Source organism: Notothenia coriiceps, unplaced genomic scaffold (assembly GCF_000735185.1).
Source record: "Notothenia coriiceps isolate Sejong01 unplaced genomic scaffold, NC01 NC01_scaffold00011128, whole genome shotgun sequence".
NCBI classification, from domain to species: Eukaryota; Metazoa; Chordata; class Actinopteri; order Perciformes; family Nototheniidae; genus Notothenia; species Notothenia coriiceps.
In genome coordinates this window covers 39880-45386 of record NW_011343829.1, presented here as the reverse complement: position 1 = coordinate 45386, position 5507 = coordinate 39880, and the positions used below count along the sequence as shown (strand labels likewise).

Below are 5507 nucleotides of genomic sequence, written 5' to 3'. Positions count from 1 at the left end.
GCCCCTCCCTCTCAAGCCCCTCCCTCTCTACAATACTGTATACACAAACTATACAAAAACGCCTTGAGGCTTTGGAGCTTGTTTATCCATCTGTAAGCAACTGCCAGCTAGGTCTCTCAGTCACTCACTCCTGATCGTTAACTGCGCAGTGACAGCTGCTACGGGCCTGATGTGTGAAAGTGAAACTATCTGATAGATAGAACATAGGTAGCATATCAAAACGGCCCAGCCCAGCCCAGTGGGGTGTGGACCACACCCCTCCAGGGAGTGGCCGGAACACTTGCAAATGTGGGCCGGTAGGATTTAGGCAAAACAATATATATTATTTATTTGTTTTATTTTTAAAAAAAAATGTTTGGCCCTCCGGCCCACGCACAGCACCGGCCCACCGGGGAAACTACCGGTATTCCCAATGGCCAGTCCGCTTATACCGTGATGTGTTTTGTAGTTAAAAGGGTGATGTATACGTTTCAAAAGGGAAGCCTCAGATGGCCAATACTGTAAGTTTACATTAAATAGGTTTCAAGCTATATTCACGCCTGATATATTAAAAAAAACAAAGAAGCACAAAAAGGCTCTAATGCGAGTAAAATCAACCATGAAGATTCAAAATTCAGAACAGCAAGTAGTTTTCGCAAGTATTTTTGATTCAAATCAGCCAAACCATTTTAAGTGCTAGTGCATTAGCTTCAAGTTAGCCAAAAGTTTAAAGTGCTAGTACATAAGCTTCAAATTAGCCAAAAGTCTTAATTGCTGGAGCACTACCTTCAAATAAACCAAACAATTTTGAGTACTACAACATTACAGCAGTTGCGTCATCATTAAAACATTTCACAAGTCCCATATTTTTCCAAATACAAGACTCAAATTAGTGGAAATCTCTAAACCAACAGAGGTGTAACTGTTATCTCATTATAATTAGTGTTAGCATAGCAATGTCAGTTACACAGCCGTTTAAAAACCGTTAGGGAAGAATATTCATAATACAAACTCACCAGGTCGAAGAGAACATTTTGATGTCTTGTGAAGAGGAAACACACGATGTCAGACCGGAGTAGAGTCACAAAACACTTCATTAATCCCAATACGGGGGGGCAACTTCAAATTGAAGTCAAAATAAACAAACAATCAAAAGTTGCGCAGGAATTCTTCCTCATTGACTTCGCCACTCTATTAACAGGTGCTGCCGCTGAGCAGTGGTGAGCTCAGTGCTGCCCCTGGTGGCCGGAAACAGAACAATACATGTATTGTGTATATTTTTCGACAACTAGAGGCAACTGTTGCTTTGACTGCAGGGCAAAAATAAAACCTTGTAAAAGCATATAAATACTTGTTAAGTAGCCTATTGCAAAAATCTACAAACATAAACATAGAATATAAGAAAAATCCAACAAAATATGAGAATGATTTCATCTTGGGAAGAGGGCTTGAATTAATAAAAAATGGTTACTAAAAATATGAAGGAATACTACAACATACAACAAATATGTACAGGAAACTTAAATATAGAATAGAAGAGACAGACAATAAAAAATATACAAATATACTATGAAAAGGTACACAATATCTGAATTATAAAAGAAATGCAGCGCAGTTTTAGAAATGGTAGTTTTAGGCAGAAAATGAAAACTTCTCCAATAATTGAGCAAAGGTTCACAATATGACAAAGAATATGCAATGTAAAGAGAGACACAGTCCAAAAGACGTACATTACTGTAACATAGGCAGAAATAATTGTATCTAATTCCTAATACCACCAATATAACAACTAACTATAGCTGTTAGATAAGTGAATTGAGTAAAAAGTACAAAATGTGCCTCTGATAGTGGATTAGAAGTATAAAGTAGGATAGTAAGATAATGGATATACTTAAGAAAAGTATCTCAATATTGTACTAATTATTGGGAGATGCAGGCCTGCCTAGTAGGGCACACAGGGTCAAATGTTATTGTACAGTACAATGTGTTGTGCATGTGGTGATAATTCAAGTTTCAACGGTTTATTGTCATAACATAGACACAACTATGGTGTAATTATGTAATGTGTGAAAAATGTAGATAGCAGGTTCCTCAACAGTGCAATTTACAAGACATCAACAAATACAAATACATTTGTGCAAGCTCAGGTGTTAAATAGTCTTATGGCCTGTGGGTTGAAACTGTCCCTGAGTCTGGTGGTTTTTGTAATACTTTTGTAATTTAACCTTTCAAAACAATGTTGTACAGAATAATTATAATATTAGTCCCCTTTGAATTATAAATATAAAGATGTGTTGAAATGGAAACACAATTATAGGAGGCTAAAGGTTCCCTTAATGTGTCCTTAAGTACAGTATAATAAAAATAGATGCTATAAGTCACATTGCACAATATATTGTCATACCTTTGCATCTTACAATCTATTTATCAAAAGAGTTATCACTACAATGAACAGCATTTAATTTAATTGTACTCTCTGTTCTTGTTTATCTTACTTGATTCACATGTTTATAGACTCCTGCATTTACCTGTTCACCTACAACATTCTCTGCATTATTAGCTTATTGTATTTATTTATTTTCCTGACAAGTATATAGTTTACTTGCACATTGGTCTTGCAACAAAATCTGCACTATAATATTCTAACTTATCTTCTCTTTTTGCAACATATTTTTTTTTATGTGTTTAATCGTTAATGTCCTAAATAATTAGGTTGCAATGTTGTAGGAGCTTGGGACTTAAGCTATCCATTGCCATTTCTACACTGTAGCTACTGTGCATATGACAATAAAGCCTTTGAATCCTTGAACTGTACGCATGCGCAGACTGATTGCCCTTCCCCTTTGGCTCTTCCGGGAACACTGCAGTTTTGCAGAGTGTGAACTATCTTGCTCTCACGTATATCATCTTTGATCCAGGTGACCCAAATAATTTATTCGGTTAATGATTACGCGTGTGTGATTAAAACCCGTAACGTTTCTGTGCCTCTAGTCTCTTGGGAAGGTGAACGTGTCGCCACAGCATACATTTGATTATTCGGTAACACTGTTGCTATGCTACATACATTTAGCAGCGTGCAAACTACCTAAACTAGTACATAATCAATCGTTGTAAGAAGCAGAAATAAAACGTGCAGACTTACCTGCGGATCCCCCCGCTATAATCTGATGAGACGCTTCACGGAGCAAGCTCTGCGGCTTCTTGGTTGTCATTGTTAAAGTTTCCTACCAAAACAAACAAACCCGTTATTGAGCAAGTTATCTCTGCTTGTATCGTATCGTGAGTTAGTACATCGTGTTATGTCGCTGTTACAGCATGCTTCACACGACCTACCCGTGTTTCCTGCTCTTATGAGGTGGCTGTGTTGTGTCTTGACTCTCTGAAGTTGTGCTCTTGCAGCCCACGCTGGAGAAAGCGCAGCAGCGATATCTCTCCGACGCTCTCAGGCTAGGCTAGGCTAATATGGAATCAATTACCAAGCAAAAAAAAAAAACTTCTGCATCACATTCCCCCTCCCATCGCCTGAAGTATTTTTGAAAAGTGTAAATAAACAATGAATAAACCCCTACTGACCCTTTCTAGATCAGTATCGTAAAAAAAAATCAATGAGCAGAAACCCATGTTATGTAATGTGAATATCATGTTTTACATTACTGATACTGTAACGGTCAATGTTGTGTTAGATCAGACAGGAAGGAAGCATGAATGTCACCTTATAGATTTACAGATTGTCTATAACATTTTAAATCACACCTTTACACAAAGCACTCTTCACTTCTTACACATATCACATCACTCACTTGTTATGTAACAGGGATGTTTCAGTAGATTTTTGAGTTGTTTATAGTTAACAGTAGAAAGGAATTGAATAAAGGGATAATGAAAGAGGTCCTTCACCTGCAATAAGACATTTAAGACATATTTTATTTGAGAGCTTTAAAATGATCATGGTGGCAAATCAGTCCTAAGATTATAAAGACTTATAGAGCACATTTAAAGATAACACGTCGACCAAAGAACTTTACAAAGAGAATTAATATGACACATTCATTATCAAACACAGACATTATAAAGAAAAGAAAGTTAAATAAAAAAGCAGGAACTCGTGAAAATATATAAATAGAAAGATATAAATGAAACAGAAAAAACAATGTAAAAAATTGAATAAAAAATAAAACACTATTTTTGGTCTTAAGTCTTCATGGTGATAGTTCGAGGCTAAAGAGAAGAAATAGAGATAGAAAATCATATACAATAATTAACAGATGAATCAATAATTGAATGAATTGTTGGATGCAGCCCTAAAAGTGTTGAAACCATTTGGACGGCGCAATCACATGCTCATAAGAGAGAACACTGTTGTGTCTCGTCAAATGTGTTCGTAATGTTTATGTATTTTGTCTGTCATTTCCTGTTATGTTGTATTTACCTCTTGTCTTTCATTTCAGGCCCTGTTTTCTTCCTCCCCTCGTGTGTTTTCCCACCATCATCAGTGTCTGCCCCGCCCCTGATTGTTTCCACCTGTTCCCACTCACCTCATGTTTAAATAGTCCTGTCTCCCCCTGTCCTGTCAGTTCGTCTTGTTTGTTTCCATGGATGGTCGTGCCAGGCTTCAGCCAAGAGAGGATCATTTCCGGTCTAGTCAGGTTTTGTTATTTCGTTATTTTTTGCAGACTTAAGTTAATCTTAAATTCTCTTTTTGTTGCGCTTTTTGTTTAATCCAGTACCTACTCTGTTAAGAGGGATTTTCTTGAAATTAAAAGGAAATGTTTTGCAACATTCAAGACTGTCTCTGGGTCGTGCATTTGGGTTCTCCAGTTTGTGTAAAGGTTGTGACAAACACAAGGCTTTTCATGATTTAAAATAATTCTTAAAGTTCTCACATACATCCCTCGTCTAATAAATAAAAAATATTGTTTTTAAATTACGCCGTTTTCTTAATTCATAAAACCTGCATTATGCCCATCTGTCCAGCAACACTGGCATATTTTACATTAAATTAAATTTGATTTAGACTCTTACAAAGCGTGTGGCTTCAGCCATAATGCACCACGGAAAAATTATTTTCTTTTTTGATGAGCAATGAAAGCAAGCAGACATTCAGCAGTGAGGCTTATAACGAGCATTTCATTTTGTGTCAGAGCTGCTTTGGAACAACAAGAGCTCAGACGAGCTATAAAAAGTGAGATTTACTGCATATATTTGGCAGGAAAATGCCATTACCACTTTGACCCCCTCGGATAAGAAAAAGCAGAACAGCTTCCATACCAAGAAAAAAACCTGGACTGCAGTAAAACAGCAGAGTGGAGGCTGAGCAACACACAGAGTTTATGGAAGTGTTGGATGAGAGCGTTTTTAGTAACATAGAAACAGTGTTGTTACTGTCAAGTGAGTCGTGCCTTTCCTGATTAGATTATACTTTAGTATCAGATTGAGTTTATTTAGGGACAGACAAAGAGTGCCTTCTCAAGGTTTGACATGCCTTACAAATGTTGCAACACTTTTTGTTGTTTCTGAAAAGCATGCTC

The 5507-nt window shown here is 36.8% G+C and overlaps 1 long non-coding RNA gene across 1 annotated transcript in view; it reads right to left on the bottom strand.

Annotated features, from left to right (window-relative positions):
• The window catches only part of LOC104946476 (uncharacterized), a 53975-nt gene extending 50525 nt beyond the window's left edge, over nucleotides 1-3450 (bottom strand). Inside the window, exons 1-2 of the long non-coding RNA XR_798451.1 lie at nucleotides 3313-3450; nucleotides 3122-3203 (exon numbers count right to left, since the gene is read on the bottom strand). This is a non-coding gene — a long non-coding RNA (uncharacterized lncRNA). The remainder of the gene's footprint in view (nucleotides 1-3121; nucleotides 3204-3312) is intronic.
• Nucleotides 3451-5507: the final 2057 nt, after the last annotated feature.